Consider the following 19,552-nt stretch of genomic DNA (forward strand, 5'->3'; position numbering starts at 1 on the left):
CCGGTACACGACTCGGTAATTCTGTCCCGCTGAAATCCCCCGCACAATGCCCATTTTTTCCTTTTTTTTTTCACTTCCTGGTCCCCTCTTTTCCGAAATCCACTCGAAGGCCTTTTCCCCCGAACCATCGATCGTTGGTACTCGATACGCCAAACAACGGCCGCGTTCATCGTTTCCGATTTTTAATATGCGCGCGTCCTTTCTCGATTCTCGGTAGGCCGATGCCATTTCGAGAGATCGTTCGCGGGACAAAATTCATGAACAGAACTGCGTAACGAAAAATAGATTATAATACGACTATAATTTAAAAACCAAATGTAAAAACAATATTCATGGCATGTGATCGACGGACGTCACACTTACTGAATTTTCAATAAACTTTCTTGCAAAAGATAAGAAATATGACCTATCGTGTTCTTCCTGCGTAATCTCCGGGCATTTTATATCATTTTACATTTAACGAGTAAAAATCCGACTGCAGCTCGACGTTCTTACAAGAGGAAGAAGAAGATCGATAATCAGGATATAAGAGAGTAAGAAGGAGTATAGTCACGCACGCACAATGTATCCACGGCATAACGGCGAGGTTTATCGGGCATGGAAACGAAAGAAGCAAGGAGAGAGAGAAAAGGAAAGCACGGAAGAAAGGGCAGAAAACGGCGTTTCAGCATTTCTTCGCGGCGATCTCCAGAACGATCTAAATATTTATAATTCCCCAAAGCCTAACTCTACCCCGTTCGCACCGCTATGAATTATTAATGTCGTGCCGTGCTACCGTATGCCGGTGCACGTTGCTATGCATTTCTGATACGTGTACTTTGTCTTCGAGATATAAGGATGGTCAGGGCCTCGCGGATATAAGGGGCGATAAAATGATCGTCTCACGTGCCAGCGGCCATTAGAATTTAATGAAATCAGGATAAATCAAAACGATCGGGTTCGCCACGGGACTCACGATTGAAATACATGCACCGTTTTGTCTACCGACACCTGAGAGTTATTCGTGATGTAAGAGCTGAGTGCCGATGTCCAACTACCTCTTCTTCTTATTTTCGAAATGTTTTCATACGAAGAATCCAAGATAATATTTTTTATTAACCGTACTTATTATCATCTTCGTCACATGTAATTATCATGCACCGTAAAGAATTATCGCGGATCACTGTGGCGGCTCGTTAAGACGCTCGCTTGATGCATCGTGACGCAACGAAGAAAATGCAATTTCTCTGATCGCATATTTATAAACTGCCGCCCGGTATCACAGGTTTCGACATTCGATCGCGTTGCACTCAATCGTCCGTTTTAACCAGCATATCGTAGCTACGTATGTATCTGGCCTTCGATAATGCGATAAACAAAATTCACGGATAATTCGCCTGCATTAAAACAGATTGAAAAAGAAAGGAAAGAAGGACAAGAAAAAGAGATGGGATTTTGAGCAAATTATGGATCGCGTGATCCACCTTGACGCGTTCGACGATCCTCGACACCGAAATGTATCGTGCAGTTGGATCGGACAGCAGGGGCCCTCGTCGGATTGTGGGAAAACATTATACATCGCTGGTCGCGGCGTTTCACGTGGAATATTCCTCCAACCAGGCCTCGTTGTTCAGGTAAATAAGTTACAGCGTAATGGGTTTCTCGTATTAACGAGACCCGTTTCGCTTCTCGAAACCAATAAGCGAACCAGCACACGGCGGCTGTATCTTGTCGATGTGCTATCTAATTTCCTTGTTACGTAATTCTATGTGGATTCTGGATAGAATCGTAGCATGTAGTAGCCTGAACACGGCCAAAGGAACAGCGAGAGTCCTTTCCAGTGGTAATTTCTTGCGGTATAACAAACATATATCCAACCGAGAGAAGCCGAAGCCGATTAACTGATGCATCGCTAAATTTACAACAACCAAGCCGGTTTACGGTCGCTTTTGAAACCGAGATCAGAAGAAATCGTTATTATACATATAAATATATGTATTATATAAGTGGAACTGTGTTTCTAAAATCGCCCGATATATGTATTGCCAATTCAGAGCCCGAAGCAGAGTTCACCTGTGGATACTTGAACGAAACTAATCACAATGTGTCCGACGGATCGATCCAGCCGATAATGGTTCACGACAAAAAGCTTGCTAAATGCGAGGCGTTGTTACGCTCGCTCGCCATCGTGCTTAACGCAAATTGCAAAACTGCCGAGTCGGCGTTACGACCTTGCGACACGCGAGACACCCGCGATAACACCCGGTTACCAACGCTAAACCGAGAATCACACTCACGACGAGCCCCTTTCCTCACCAAATTAATCACTCTCGTTTCGATGATTCATAAATACACCATTAATCAGACGGCCTGAATGATCGTTATCGGATAATTCGATTACTGTGATAGAATTGATAAAATTGTAGATTAATATAAACGAATGTTGTCGTCCTTTATGGATGATAATTACGAGATAAAGTTTGATAGTTTCTTTTGCGATAAATATAATAACCGTATTAAAACATAGCTACGACGGTACAGAGATTTAATTTAATTAAACAAATTAAGTTTCATATAACTTAATTACGATACTTAAACTTTAATTATCCAGTAGGCGATTTACGAGGTATTGCAAACGACGTTGTTGATTTAAAGACGTTGAGTCAAACGAACCTTCCATCTTACCAGATTGCGCAATACAAATAAGTCTTTCTGAACATCACGAAACAACACGCGGTTCGAATCGATCGAAATGTTCGTTCACAAACGCCGTAAAACATACCAACCATGCAACACTTATGTTAATCAACGCGCATCGCGGATCGTTCAAGATGACCCGAAACGTTGTACAGTTGTTGCAATATAACATAAAACTTGCTTACTACACCATTTGAAAATAACATGGCTGGTGTTACACGTAGATCAGGTATCGAGTAATTTCTATCAGTGGCTACAATGTTTCTCATTCGCGTTGTATCGTTGCTACATGCTACACAAGATTCTCATAATGAAGAGTCGATAAGAAACCTCACAGCAGGATTCCTAATAATTTGCCTAACGATTTCACCCAACGTTTTCCTTTGCTAGATGCTTTCCACTATCAACGATCGGAGAAACTCGATAATTCATTGCTATTTCGATTACTCTTTGAGATTTTCACGAGAACGTAATGCTTGTACGATTTGATAGATTTAACATTAAGAATCGTATTTAATATCCGGGCTACCAGACTCGTAATTTATCGTAAAAATTTTATAGATATACATACAGGGGTTTAGAATCTTGCGGAATGTTTGTTACAGTATATGGCTTAGCTTGAATCATATATTTTTCCATACACCTTGCATTTGAATTCCTTTGATGCAAGTTTTATACTTTTAGTGTTGAACCTCTCGCGAATAATTAAAACGTCGACTTTCACTTTGATCTTTTTTGGTATAAGTTCCATACTCCAGAAACTGCTAGCTCTGATGTTAAGCTTATCATAAATTAAAACACTAACTTTCCTTTTGATCTTTTCGATACGAGTTTCGTACTTCAATAATCGATAGCTCTGTTATTAATGTTATTATTAAAATAGTTGCAATAAATTATGGCAAATTAAAACGCCAAACTTCATTTTGATTTCTTTCGTACAAGTTTCATAGTTTTAATAGCCATAGTATTCAATGTCTTGTAAATTAAATACTAATGTTCCTGTGCGTAACACACAGATATGGCAAACGAGGCAACGCGAACGAGACTCGAAATAATGTCCTTAATATAACCACCTATTCCCACTTTTCATTAACCTAAAATTACATCCGCGTCGCGATGCTGAACGTACGATATTCTTGCACGCGATACTTGTTGAACGTTATTCCCGAATCAGAGGGGGAGGTAAATTGAATTTTATGGATTTAACGCCATGTGGATGACCATGGGTGTTTCGAGCGTGTTCGTAGTAAATGCAACTGAAGTATACATATACCGAGTGTCGGTCGCACGGCACCGGCATAACAAGTAAGAGAAACGGGACCTAAAATAATGTACTTAATATCGCTGCCTTCCATTTCCCGGCTATACGCCCTCCATTCGGAACAGAACAGATGTACGGGATACTAATGGGCCGCGTACCATTGTAACGTATGCTTTCCAAGCTATGTATGCAACACTTGTTGAACATTAGTCTCATTCTGCTTGAGAATTTTGTAGACTCGACGTCGTTGATCCTCTCAAGTACGCCACAAATGTCGCATTGAATCTTTAAACTTTCGCGAAAGGGACAAAAATACTCCAAAACTTCTAATCGATATTTATACCTTAACAATGACAGAAATTTCTTGCAGACTCCTACGCTGCTGTTCCAATTAATCGTGTCACAATCGATGTATTAAAGTTTATATTAATAAACGATTTAATTATAATTAATTTAATTATAATTTAATTATAATAATTATGATTTAAATATAATAATGATTTCCATTATGAACGAACTTGCAAATTAACAAAGAAAGATGTCCAGGGTTAGAAGTCTAATGAAAATCTCCAAGATGTCGAGATCTAATTTACAGTCTGGAACTTTTCACAAAACGAATTAGAATATTCGGAAAATTTACGGACCTCGTTTTCTTCTCCGTACATATACAACCTAGGTTAAGCGAAGGTTACATCGTTAGATAAAACAGTTTGACTAAATTTGCTCTCTCTCTCTCTCTCCTTCTCTCTCTCTCTCTCTCTCTCTCTCTCTCTCTCTCTATCCGAAAGGCAAGGCCAGATCTCGTCTGGCGTTCGAAACATCGAGTAATCCGTGCAACGACATTGCTCCGTAACAATATGACATGCCGTGCTCCATTCCTTGCGTGCAACACTTGTTGAACGCTTCTCCTTTGAGTCGGCGGACGAAATTTCACGGATCGAACACGCCACTGACCAGTCTAACGTCGAGTCTGCATAACAGCTAGCGAGATAGGTAATAGTATAATACGCGGCGAGAGGGACGAGGCGGAAACAAGGCTACTTCGCTCGAGATAGTCACGTAGAAGGAGGCGGAATACGACCCTGATTGCCAAGGAGAAATCTGCAGCGTGATCTCGCACGAGCTACAACCGTGGAATAACGTGTTGTCTTCGTTTCATGCCGCACGCGAGAAGAAGAAAAGGAGAACGACGAGACTCGAGTTCGAATATAAAAGTTGTTACATATTAAGAACGATCTTGATACATCCTTATCGGTGGATATATTCGTCGTTACCAACCAGCCGAAAGGAGTCGCCATTCGTTTGCTTAATCCACTCGTTCGCAATAAAGAGATCACCTCAGCAACAAGAATAGGATATTCCTTAAGTAGCAGTCGCTTTACACGACGAATCTCTGCGTTATCATAGAACTAACGCTGTCGCAGATAAACCTGAGAAAATATTTGCTTACGAAACTAACGAACCCTTTGTCGAAATGAGCGTAGCTAAGAGTACATGGTTACGCCATTGTTGTCCCAAGGAAAGATTACTATACCGATCCGTTCTTTGTGCAAGGTTGTAGCTAGTTTACGAAGTCAGCCAGCTAACGCTGCGGCAATGTGGGTTAGAGATTAAAAAAGGAATATAAAAAACAGGAAGAAACCTTGCTGCTGGTAATGCTGATGGTCTACGCGTATTCAAAAGGTGTACCGAAACGTTTAAACCTGGCTAATATGATTTTACATGGCTCGAAACACGAGCAAAGTTCCGAAGGAATAAAAGAAGGCGTTAAGTGGAACGCTTGCACGATCAGCAAGAATATACTGCGGATCTCGATAAACACGTTGCACGTTCCAATAAAAACGAAACCATTCGGAACGAAATTACAGGCATCTGGCTGTGGCCATTGATGGACGGGCAAATGGATTCGAAATAAATTCACCGATCCAGCGCGGGCTACGTCATTTAATTATAGATAATTATTCGTGACAGCGGTACTGACGCGTCTCGACCAGCCTGGTTATATAACATTCGTAAATCGTGCCAGAACTGGCCGCGATCTTACGACTCGCGAACGTCACTGACCAGTAAGTGGGCGAATAGAGTCATAACACGTACGGTCGAGCTGGCGAACGTGCACGGGGACGAAGGTTTAGTCACGCATTCGACCGGGCTATCGGATCCGTATGGAATCCTTGCCTCGCACACAGGAACACCTGGCCGTAAGCGTCACGGTTAATTTGCACTTTCTATGAATTTTAATCAGCCTGTGAGCAGAGAAGGATCCGGAGACAATGGCACGTAGGGACCGGCTACGATTATCGACCGTATGGGTTCCGATGTTCGACCGTATATCTCGTCCAACACCGCGACCCCAAGGAACAATCCCAAACCACAAACCCAATGAACAGTCCTTATATTCCTTATACGCAAAAAATTCAAAGTCCTCTTTGGTTTACAAATTACGACTACAAGGTTACATTTTCGTTTCACCTAACAACAAAGAGAGCAATGGGAAGGAAGAAACGGCGGAGATCACAGGAGAGAGGGAAAGGAACGCGCTTAATGATCGCGTGTTCCGCACAGGTGATCGCGAGGTCAAACGTTGCTTCTCCAAAGTCCGATAACCACCGACTACGAACGAAATGATTAACGATAGCCTGAGAAAACCAGACGTAGAGCCAAAGAAGAAAAAAAGAACGATGCGAGGGAAGAAAGGTGTGCCATATGGAATTCGGTATATAGCAACGGTAAAATCTGCGATGGGATTAATAGAAATCGCAGAGTGTTACGGCACCTCAGGCGCGGACAATCTGCACTTGAAATCTAGACAGGGAACGATGAAGACTAGAAGCGAAGAGGAACAACATTTGCCGGCAGCAAACCGTGTAAACAGCAATTCCTTTTTCGTGTTGGTGCAGTAACGTTGCTAAAAAAGAAAATGGCACAATGACCTGGGACACGCGGTGTTACACGCGGGTCACCTACGCGAAAGCGAGCGAGCAAGCAAAGACGATGCGGAACGTTTGGTGCATGGTGCAACTCGCGTACCACGCGGGCGTGCACGCGTGCATATCAATTCCGCGGGCGCGGAGGAGTCGCCAAGATCTCATGTAAATCATCGAGACAAGATGGCTCCTCCCTATTTTCTTGGCGCAATGTGCACGCAACGACGGAGTGGTAATGCTCGAAGCATGTTTGAAAAGCGAAAACGTGGTTCATCGGGGGACCAGAGATCGAGCAAAGAGGAGAGACGGAAGGAGAGAAAGAGAGTGGAGGAGTGTCGAGTGTTACACGCGTGAATAGTGCGTTTCGTTGTATAACGCGCGCAAGGAACACACCGAGCCAATGCACTCGCACAACGGTCGACCAAACCGAAGTATACTTCATCGTAAATCATGACGAACAACTATTTACTTATCGTAGAATCGTAAATAACGAGACAAAAAGACACGCTTCATACCATCGAAAATTCACTTTACAATGCTAATGAAATTCTGAAAAGTTCTGTACAAAGGATGTAAATAAGTTCATAAAAATTTATTATGGTAAATGTTCAAATTGTTTCGCGAGTCATCGTACATAAGATAAGAAAGCATACTTTTGATTTGATGTTATTATCTCTAAAGCACTTTTTGAAAGAAATTTATGTTTTTTTTTGTGCAGCGCCACTTAAGAGAGGTAGTCCATTACTTTTATTGCCCGACCATCTGTGCGTTACCTGAATTACCGTAAACTATTTGTCCTCGTTCGCGATACAGCACCGGTATTTTCCCGAAACAGAATTATTTTCCTCTCTAATTTCCTCGAATCAGCCCGGAAAGTATCTCGGTTAAAAGAAACTCACCTATTTCACTCTCAACGATCAAGGAACACCAAGAATCCGATCGAATGCAATTCGTAATCAACCCAATGAATGATCGAATTACGGTGATGTTCGACGAGCCTGCTGACATCCAACCATCGAAAGGAACCACCGAGAGTAGACGAACCGTCTGTCGATGTCTAATTATGCACTGATTTTGTCCCTTCTCATTTTCGTTCGGTCTTCACAACGTTAAGTAACTAACGGTCCTGCGGGACGAACCTGCGCAACTTTCGTGGTAGACAGAGAGGATCAAACCGCATCGAAAACCTCCCCTACCTAAGCTTCGGCCAGACTCCTCGAGACACCCCTTTTTCGCCTCGCTAAGTCAAATCGACCGAACGTGCTCATCGGCCCCTGTAATCGAGACGCGAATCTTTCTATCCCTGCGCAGGTAAAACGTGTGTGTACGTTGCAAAACGGCCTGGTAAACGCAAACTACACAGGGTGTTAAAATATCAATCTCTCGACGTTTTAAATTACACGCGAGAGAGATCTCGAACGCACGTGTTGCACGGGGACCGGTATCGTTAGACTGTGAATCAACGACGGAAAGAAACAGGCGCAGGCCGTAGTTCTGTAGCCAGTTACGATGACTAGGGAGAACGAGGGAAAAATGTAAACGGAAGAAGCGAGCTAAAAGTGCAAATAAGTAAACCGCTAACGACTCTGCCTAGTCGCTTCTCTCGGCAGATTTGCAAGACGTATTTGCAGACTCCACCTTAAACCGAGCCACATGGCTACGCGTATACTTTCTAATTATATAGTATCTTCCCGCCATCAGCTGTGCTCGTTGGCTGACCGAGAAACTCGCCGGGATAAAAAAGAAGGCGGGGGCAAAGTCGAAGAAAACTCGGCACTCAACGGATAGCTCTCGACGAAAAGGTGGGAGATGCGCAACCATTATAAACCTGCGACACGTTGCGCGATTCGCGCTATTGCAAAACGAGAAAATAGAAAGGTCAATGCGCGCGATCGCGACGTTATCCCCGGAGAGGAAAAAGAGGATTTCAAATGCGATCTTTCGACCATGGTCAGAGGAGCGCAAAAAAGAAACTCGTAAGAAGAGTTAACATCCCGTACGGTTTCGAAATGATAAATAAAACGAACGAACAAAATTTAAAATAAGAAAGCGTGCTGCATAGTGCGCAAAGGGGATATAATAACGCGAAAGTTAGTACGCGCGGCCCCGAAGAAAACAAACGATCGGTGATATGTTTGCAAAAAGGGTGCTAGGTAACAGTGTGTGATACCACTGTGTAGAGTACGATACAGAGGTTGGCCGTGCAACAACCTCGTAGTTCACCGACTACGCCTGCAGCTTCTGTACGCCACGCGAACATACACCATCCACTTTCCTATTTTGCGTTCAGTAGCGACCGCTTCATTTCGATAACGGTAACGCAGCTCGATCGTTCTGCCAATTTTGTTGCCAATTCAACCGGACCGATCGTAAAGACGATCAAAGTTGAAGGCACAGTAAATTGGCTACGAAGCGATCAGACGGTCAGACCGACTTTTTCTACTTCCGCGCTCTCCGGAATATGACTCACCTTCTAGTCTCGTTCGGATTAGACAAGTCGCTTTCGAATTCAAGACGTTTGAGTTCAATAACTCTACTTCAAGTTTCTGTACATATAAGTCAAGTTGCTTTGAAGTCGTTTCAATGTAAATGAAATACTTCAACTTCGCTTAAGGCTTTAGAAATTAGGTATTCCAAAACAATTGAAAGAACAGATTCACGTTTGTAAAACGGTTTCAGATAACTCGAAGTCGAGTGACTTGACTAATAAGAACGAGCTTATGACGAAGATGAAAACCTGCAACACAAGCAAGTAACAGGTTCGTATTTCGTACATAACAAAACGATACATCCGTTACTATAGTAATTTCAAGACGCTTCAATTCAACCAACTTGATTAATTTGAACGAAGCGTTAGAAATTCTTACAAACAATCTCGTTTCCCGATACATACATCAAAGTTTGGGAAACGTCGAGTAAAACTTGAGGCACACGAGTAACGTGCTCTAATAGGTTAAAGCACGAAGCAATTACTCAAGCTACAGCATCGAAAACAAGCAGTCATCTTTCGAAACGTCTTTCGAGACTAGACGCCTACGCTAAAAACCACTTGCAGAACAAACTCCATCCAAGTTGTAGCGAACGAAGGAAGTACATGTTATACGAGTATCAAGAAGTAACAGGATGGTTATTCGCAAAACGGTCCCGTTGCTAATGGATAGACGCGTCGCAGGAGAAGGTCAGTTTGGCGTTAGTAAAGGGTCAACCATATAAAAACGTAGATCGACTCGAGCTTTCGAGGAGAACAGGTTTTTCACAGTTCACCATTTCTTCGTTCGTGTAACATCGCTCCCGTTCCGCGCATAATACTCGCATAGAAACCTGCGGTGCACCTATTCTCGCCGCGAACCCGTGAGAAAGGACACGGAAGATCGACGATCGCTTGTAAACATCGAGAAGAGTTGCGGAAATTTTCGCACGACCCTGATATTTTACGAGCCGACTGTGCACGTGATCCGTACCGCGCCCACGTACCATCCATACGTACGATTCTTTTTTCTTAACCGTTGTTCCGTTTCTATACGTCGAGCTCGCGAATTCTACGCTAGAGAGAAACCTGTACGCTAATATAGGGTGTTCCAGCTTTTTCCGACTGAACTTTGTCGGGACATTTTAGGAGTATATGAACGAGAAAAGAATATTAGACGGACGTAGGTCGTTTAAGGCTTTATCAAGAAATTATAGTAAAAATAAAACCTTAGTCTTCGTTATTGCGATGAGTTAATACGGAGAATCCATTGATCATTTGAGATGAAGTTGAATCCATCTTCGTCGAATAATAAATATTATTTCTTACCACTATCAATCTTCTGTCAATGAAGGTCTAACTAATGATTAGTAATTACGTCGATTGTGAACCTATCAAAGGATTTTACCGTAACATAAAAACTACAGCTTTGTTAACACGTCCTTCATTTTTATATTACAATATTAATGTATTACAACTTGGTAATGAAGCTTCGAATCTGCCATCTTCATAGAATATTTTTATATCATTCGTACCTATAAAATATAGTTTGACTAGAAAAAGTGTGAAACACCCTATATTCGTTGAACATAGAAAAAAAGGTGCTGCAGCAGCAGCAGAAGAGCAGCGAAGTTGAACGAAGTTTAACTTCGTTAAAGGCTTAGAGGGAAACTTTGAGCGACGGTATTTTCAGGCTGTCGCGAGCACGAATAGGGTAACAAGCCCTATTCCAAGTTCTTGCCACGGCTAAACGTGTCGTGGTAAGATTGCGTACCAACCGGGAATGATTCGAATCTCGCAAAAGTCGCGGCGTAAGTTCACGACGCTTGGTACATACGCGTCTAGTAATCAGAAACTCGCGTGCTCGACTTTGTGTACGCGGTCAACGTCTCGAACGTCATAAATTATATCATGACCCTGCGGTAGTTCGTGATCAAGATGATCTATAGGTACTAGAATATTCACATGGGGATAGGTCATGAGCGTAGACGGAAGAAGAGGAACGAGGAAATATTCCAGTTGTTTACGAGATGGTTTCTCCGCGGAAGAAGAGGAACGAGGAAATATTCTAGCTGTTTACGAGATGGTTTCTCCACAGTTGATCTAGGATAGATTCAACTTAGCTAAATCCCGTAGTTGGAGTATCGCCAGAGAGCAGAGAGAGAAAGAGAGCACTTAAGAGCGCAATCTCTTCATCTAAATGAACCCGTGGCACGAAAATTACCCATTGTAACTGAGGCTATTTTTCTTGCACTTCAAAAGCCCGCGTACCTATAGTAGAAAGAAATTCACACGAGCTCTTATATGATCGCGGTCTTCATACAATAGTTCATAAAAATATTCCAACATTTGTAGAAATCTCTTATGAATATATTATGCGTTTGCGAAACATTTTGCAATTTAATTAGCATTGTAATAAGACTCGATTATCACTTTGAAGCTACAAAATATTTAGTGAAAATATCCGTAACACACTATACATAAGATAGCTATTTATATTATCGTATAACAAATATCTTGTAACTTCTATATAGTTTCTCAACAAAATAGTATCTCATTATAGCGCCAATGAAATTTAAAAATGTTTTATATGACAAGTATACGATGAAGTATATACGGTAAAGTTTCCTACGTTCGAATATTTTCGTGAACCACTGTATGTGTACGCGAGTGTGTATCCTGAATTTTAGAAAAAGGAAGAAAAAAGAAAAGTACGTGTATTTGAGCGAACAATCATACACTGCTGCACAAAGAGAAGCCGGCGTCGTATACGAGGAATTAAACAATCGACCGATTGTTATCGGGCGTGACGTCTAATAAATATGCAACGGGAATGCATCTACCCGGCGGTCTGTAGAACAAAAAACATCGGAGGTACCCCGGAAATCGTTTAATGGCGCCGGTCGCTCGGACACGCCGACAGCCTCCGAAAATTTCTACCTTGCGAGCATGCGATTTAAAAGCAAGTCTAATTTTAACGCAAACAAAGAGTTAACATTTATTACGGCCGCTCCTCTCTGCCATCAACCAGTTCAATTGGCTACAATTGTAAACTCATTATGACGAGGCAGACTAAACAAAAAAATATGGAAAAACGTCAATGTCAAGGCTTGTGCGATCTTTCCTAGTTTTCCTCTCTCTTTTTTTCGTTTTTTGCTCGTTAAAACGAGAAACAACAAGCGAACAGCGTTTCTTTTAACGACCTTTCCATGCGCATACGTAGAGGACGCGTGATTAAAAAGATGTGCGCGTTTTGGAAAAGGTACGCGTCGCTCGATTCTCTCTTTCCCTTGTCGTTCCTACTAATTTAAATCTCGCATCGTTATCCAAGAACATCGTTACCCAATTATACTTATACGGTAAATGACAAAGTGATGGTCGTTTTTCGGATGAAGTCACCGATGTCATCTCAAGGTCGGCCTTTTTTACACGGTAATAAAACGCACATGACGATGCAATTTTTCAAGTAACCGATAATATTTTTCTTCCTTATTTCTTTTTTTATTTTTGCGTAATATGTTGACCGTCATGAGTAATCGTCATTCGTGATCGATATTGGATTTACCAGAAACGCTGTATGATGAAACATTTAAATTACATAAACGCTGTTGTGCGTTCATTCTATGTATAAAACAAGGCCCTGTAATTAAAAAAGAATTCTTGTCGCAGCCCACGCGTTAAGTAATATAAACTGGAACAAATAAAAAAGTTGAACGCACGACAATAAAGGGGCGCGTATCAGATAACAATTTTTAATCCACCCTAGGCCTGAGTTAGGTAATTTCGCGAGCCTCAATTTAACCGGGCTACCTCGGTCCCGATTAAGCCAGTCAATCGAGACCCCGCTGTAATTCGTATCCACGTGTTTCTAGCGAGAGAGGGGAGAGAATGAAATGACCCGAACGACCGGCGAAGGTCCTCCGACTTTCCGAAGCACCGAACGGAACGCGTTTTCGCGTTCAAAGACGCGAGACCGATCGTCGTTCGAACGGAACGAAATTTCCAAGGGGCGGATGAGACAGGAATCGGAAACGACGAGCAAACCGAGCTCCCGACTAGCGAAAAATAGTCTTTCCAGGCAACTCGAACGAAACGAATTCGAATGGAACGGGCGTGTTATTCGTATTTCAAGCGAAAATAATCGGCCCAACCATCGCGATATCCTGCCGTATGCATTGTCAATGTTCTACGGTCATGCCGCGTTAACTGACCATCAGTATTACGAGAATTTTATCCGGTCAATTGTAGAAGATGTAATTCTAGGTAGATAGGAAAACCTGACGCATTTACGACCATTTATTTTACACACAATAGTGTCATATAAATTTCATAGATCACCTGTCAAACAAAACTGTTTTACTTTAAGAAATGCTTAGAAGGATAACAAGTATCACGTATCTATTTAAATTTTGCAGTTATATCTTAAAGAGTATTAAACGCGAGAAACAGTAATTGCTTCAATAAATTTCATTAATTAAGCATACGATCTTTGTTTGCTATCTTGTGCTATTTACAAGAATAGTATTATACATTATACATACATAACGCTAATGGTTAGTTCTAAGAAGTGATGGGGATATAAACGGGCAGTTAACGAAGCAAAATGCTAGTCGGCTAACGTAACACTGTTATACCTGTTCGTCGATCAAGTTCAACGACCGTAAATTTTATTTACGAAAATCCAAGTACCTCGAAGCCTAACTCCTATAACCGAGTGAGTGTAGACCCGATCTACACTTGACATGACTTTAACACGCGTATCGACGAGCCACCGGGGACCGTATAAAGGGACCGTGATTTGCTTAAGCAAACCTAACGGGTCTGACTCTAGATACGAGTCAATGAAAAGAAACATACTTGCACGATATCGATCGAACGAATTCCATTTGATTGATTCGTACGCTAGATCTTTTATAAGATCCACAGATTCTTAGCCTCTTTATCGGCATTACTCGTTATCTTGCCGCGATGCTTCTACTTTGAGCTTCATGTAATTTCATCATACTGTAAGTCCCGAAATTCTATAGTATTGTAATTTATTTACTTTTTTGTCTAATTTAGGATATCATCGTTTTTCAATAAGTCACAAGATTTTAGGCAATTAATTTAATTTTATTAATCGTATTATTATTAATAAATGTGAGTGAATAAATTCTACGAGTTGATTTTCAGTTCTAATGCTATCTCCAGGCAGTATCCGTTTTTGTGTATATTTCTAAGTTTTATGTACACTAAAGGTTTAGGTGCTCCAAAGCTTCAACTCATTAAATAAATAAATAAATTCAATATCGTTATATAAAAAAGTATTCACAAATAACCGAAGGCTCACGATCCGATCGAAGGATAAATGAAAGTGGTCCCGAAGCTACCTACCTATGGTCACCAGCGTAAATCAATCTCGTTGCCGGCTGTATGTGATATCGAATCTCAACTATGTATATTGAGAATGGTGGAAGCCCAAAGGCTCGAGTGGACCGTAATAATTTACCACCGAGGAACTTGCCAATGTGAACGTCCCCTCCAATTGAGAAACACTGGGGTTACTACGGCCACTCGCAGACAGCGAGGCGCACAAGAGACGTTCGCGCAATAGTGTGTCATTTGAGATTGAATAATCGCGTTTCACGACTCGAAAAGCGCAATCGATATCGCTGCGTGAGTCCGCGAACTTGATAACCGATAACGCGATCGATAGCGAGTCTCCGATGAACCTGAACTTTCATCTATCGTTAAAATCGGAGCTAAAATCGATTCATGACCAATGATAAAATCTTTAACTCTGAGAAAACTGAATGTAAAGTTAAATCTGTATATTTCGAAGCATTAAAATATGTTACTATACCCGATCGTAAAGATTTGTAAATTCGTAACAAAATTCACTAGATAAATGAGGATATTATGTATCACTTTTTGTGTTTATCTTATTCTTATAAAAGTACACTTATACTACTTTTCCATTGAGGTCTTAATTTATTATAGTAGAACTAATGGATTCGAGTTTAACCGATCGGAAAACTATGAAGCCTAAAAGTCTGTGGTAGGATGAATCTGTTGTGTTAATTGATGAAAAATTGCACTAGTTCTTCCGATTAGTTCCCCATTTTTAATTTTACTAGCTAACTTGAATTGGTCCAACTTAATTCTATTTGAATATAGTTCTCTGATCGACATAGTAGAATTCGTCGATTCGGTTTCTATTCGCTAAGAGATAGGGAAACTTGCAATCATCCTGTATATGCATCTGTATCAATTCTCCACGAGATGAAGATAGAAATAAAGGCGATTGCGTTCGACAAAAACTTTGTCGCGAATAGGTCCCTCGTGAATAAAATGCAATCGACTCTCCTGGACGAGCTTATTGTTCCAGACCAGCGTTCAGCCCAGAGAACAATTCAATCCCGTTCTCTGCAGCCCACTTTTTTCCACGATTTCCTGCGTTACTAAATACCGGCAGCGTGACTATCCGCGTCGAATCGATGAATTCGATCGATTGAATTTCGACAAATATCCATTATACACCGAAAGCACTATTTCCAAAAGAATAGTGTACCGGTAGCGCTAGAAGCGACGGGAACACGACAAATCGCATTTCTACCGTTCGTAGTTCTCGATACTTTCACGAACGTAACAATGTAATCACAAACGTAAACAACAATCAACGTAAACATTACAATTATCTAGAGTCCTAGCAATAGTCTCTTGTTACTTTTTAGTAAAGCTTTAAATTACCCATATTTAATAGTGTAATAAAATTGTTTTCTTATTTATATTTATATCCCACGATAAATTTATTTAGAAAAAAGTGGAATACCCTACGGAACGAATTAAATATGACAAAGCTAGATGAATTACGTATATTCATTATTGGACACTATTTGAACAGGTGATCCTTTAATTATTTTGAGCGGTGTGCAGCAGCTTCGTGTAATTACATTACAGTTTACCACCAATTATCGTCGCATTGTTCTACGGGTTCCGTATTATCGGACGTACTACAACGTTTGCAATTAACCGGCTCGTCGTACAATCGGTTTAAAACGATAAACGCGGTGCCATGTCGGTGCGATCTCCGCAACCCCGCCACGCTGTATAAACATGAATTTTATTACAACGGGACAGGGATTCGTCGATAAAAAAGGGAAAAAAAAAGAAAAGCGGTAACAGCCGCGTGTCGCTCTTGCTTCATTAGCCAATCGTGCACAATAAGAAATAGCAAGCCTGTAACCAGGAGTCCGTAGCCAGGTGACTCACGCTGCGTACCGAGCACGCGAGACCCGATTGCTTTTAAATAGCGATGCATATTATATGCGAGGAAGGTCCACGCTCGCCGACCGATAAATTATAGCCTTCTATATGCTTGCATGCTAAACGCAAGTGAACATTTGTAAATTGCAAACGAGGAACTTTTTTTCTCCTTTTTTACCTCCTCTTGTTTTTCTTTTCTCACTGTATTCTATTCTAAACAGTTCCGGTATCGAGCTTGCGTGAAACTTTCTTCACGAATAATTCATCGTGACCATGGTACGGTAGTACTTGGCTAACTTGCCACGGGTCACGACCTTATCTGGCCAATTATCGAAACAGGTAAATTTCTAGGGAATCCTGAGTATCTCTATTCTTCATCAAACGGAGGTAAACTATAGATACCTGACACATTTGTTTATTTTACATACGTGACACAAGAGGTACACTTCTCGAAGTCGATTCCAAGAACCGATGAGGATAGCAATCACTTAACGAAGTAAAATCCAGTCATTTAACGTGCTATTACTGTCGGTAATGTCACATAATAGGAAAGCAACTTGTAACTTTTGATACACGGCTCAAACGAAATTTAAAATGATATAGAAATACATAAATAACACTACCTACTCATTATTATTTCAGAAACGAGTAATGAATCACTATTGTCAAGTGACTAACGTCGACCTCTGAATAACATTGAATTCCCCGAATCGAGTTGATTCTCGTGAACAACATCGGCTGACCGTATCGCTATATACCGCGTAGCGACACTGTCCCTCGAAATCCGACTAATTTCCGAAGTAACACGTTACACCCTCGAAATATCGCGCGCGTTGCACCGTGACGTGTCACCTTGAGACACAGAGAGACCGACTAGTAGAGTATAGTTGACTCGGAGAAGAGCGCACGGTGTTGAACGTGCCGCGAAGAAGAAACACATAAAAGAAAAGGTTCGGAACTGGTTCGGCGAAGTCGAGCGTTCTCGGGTGCGCACGGCGTACACTACGAACAATACGATTTTCTAGGAGGAAACGGTGCAGAAGAAGCGGCCGAGAGGTGGTGGTGTTATACACGGGAGGAGAAGGAGAAGGAGGAGGAAGAGGGAAAAAGAGAAACAGGCACGGAGGGTCGCGGAGCACGTGAAAGGCGATTTAAAGGGAAAAAGAAGGAGGTGGCCTTTAAAAAAAACAACGAAGGAACATGGCGAACCGGTCGCAGCCTCCATTCGTCAGCTGGGAGCTCAGCTGCAGCCGGGCGCGGTGACCTCGACGGAGCTTCACGGAAAACCGAGTCAATTTGCAAGCAATAACGGTGTCATACCGCGCGTACTTTTCATCGGTGATTTAACGAGCTTTTGTATCTTTTATACACACGAAAATACCATTACACATTCGTGTTCCTCCACTTTCTTCTTTCTCTCAATTTCTTTTTTCTTTTGTTTTTGTTTTCTTTTTTTTTTTTTTTAATTTGTTACTTTTGAATAATACATATACATATATCGATAGATCGGCGAGTTCCTTTCGATCGAGTGACCCGCCGACATTCCGCGGAAACACGGTCATCGGTCGCTTTACAGGTGATCGACAGTATCCCCGACCGACTGACAGTTCAACGACATTCGTCTTTACCACTGTACGGAAAAACGCGTTTCCCTTTACATACTTTGTGTAAACGCTCCTATCGATATCGATCACGCCTTAAATCCAAGACATCTCGACTTTAACGAATCGCGAAATCATTCGGGTTTCCCGAAACGATCCACGTTACTTAATTAATCGGATATTCAATTCGGCTATGTTTAACAAAGCTTTTATCCATCACTCCCGATTTTGATCTACACTTAAAAAAGATGTATAGAAACATGTATGATTTTATCCTTAACTAAACATGTCCATGATATAAACAGTTAAGAATTTTCAGTTCACTCACAATTTGTATAACGAACGTAAGATCCACTAACGTTTCTGTTTACTAAGCGTCGTAAGTCGTTCATCACATTTGATCTTAATATACACTTGAAAAAAAATGTACAGAAACATAATATATAATTCTATCTATAATGTATAACATCGAACTGACAAGATACTCGTCACGAACGTATATCACATATACCGATTTAACCGATTTGACAACTGATTTCCAATTCACTCACAATCTATATATTAAAGTTCAAATCGATGAAACAATCGGAAGAAATAAAAGGCTCTCGCGGACTGTTACAATTAAAGGTGAAAGAGGTTACAAGATAGGGATCGGAGCACCTCTCGGTATCGTAAGAAAACTACATGTATTTACACGAAACGAGACTCTTGAAGAGTTATCGCGATGGCTACACATAATTTGAACGTGAAACGAAAGCAAAGGAAAGGAATTACAGTTTTTAAAAGAAAGACGGTGAACCGGTCGGTGCGTCCGTTCATCAGCTGAGAGCTCAGCTGAACCCAGCGGCCGCTGTAACCTCAACCTTTCTAATAGGCTGTATCGCATGAAAAACGATTAACCCTCAATGTCTGCGAGTCCTCTAAATACAGATTAAGCTAAAATACCTGTCATTCGAGTTTCATCTACGGGCGAACGACGGAATGCACGAAAACACTGGATTTTCAGAGATAAAACTTTTTGAAAGCCCACTCACAATGGAATCTTCCAGTAGACTAGCCGAGCCGGCAAGCCGTTCTCTTTTGCGTGCTCACCCACCGTTTCACGCACTGTCTCACGTTTTACACCGTTAATCCTTCTTTCGTGAACCGTTTCGACTTTTAAAACAGCGGAAGGCTCAATGATAAGGTTTAGCCCTCGTTTCGATCAGTTATAAAGTGCTTATTTGCAGCAGAAACGCGGCGGTATGCATACCGCTGACAGTTCGAGCTGTCACTTTTTGACGACCGCGTACGTGCCGCCATCTGATGACGCTGCCATTAGACATTGATGCGTTTGAAAGAACCGCGCTCAGATCACCTAGCAACAAGATCAATA

At 41.5% G+C, this 19,552-nt stretch overlaps 1 protein-coding gene and 1 long non-coding RNA gene across 3 annotated transcripts in view; one reads left to right on the forward strand and one right to left on the reverse strand.

Annotated features, from left to right (window-relative positions):
• The window catches only part of Sesn (Sestrin), a 150,918-nt gene extending 131,465 nt beyond the window's left edge, over positions 1 to 19,453 (reverse strand). Inside the window, exon 1 of one of the 2 annotated variants that reach the window (XM_072009489.1) lies at positions 19,212 to 19,453. The gene's annotated coding sequence lies outside the window, so the exon portion shown is untranslated. Of the gene's footprint in view, positions 1 to 19,122 lie in introns of both variants that reach the window. The other variant, XM_072009488.1, reaches the window with a different exon arrangement.
• On the forward strand, positions 16,826 to 18,293 carry LOC139990339 (uncharacterized). Its single transcript, XR_011800548.1, has 3 exons — positions 16,826 to 16,963; positions 17,219 to 17,526; positions 17,602 to 18,293. It is a non-coding gene; the product is annotated as an uncharacterized lncRNA (long non-coding RNA).
• Positions 19,454 to 19,552: the final 99 nt, after the last annotated feature.

Source organism: Bombus fervidus, chromosome 8 (assembly GCF_041682495.2).
Source record: "Bombus fervidus isolate BK054 chromosome 8, iyBomFerv1, whole genome shotgun sequence".
Classification (NCBI taxonomy): Eukaryota; Metazoa; Arthropoda; class Insecta; order Hymenoptera; family Apidae; genus Bombus; species Bombus fervidus.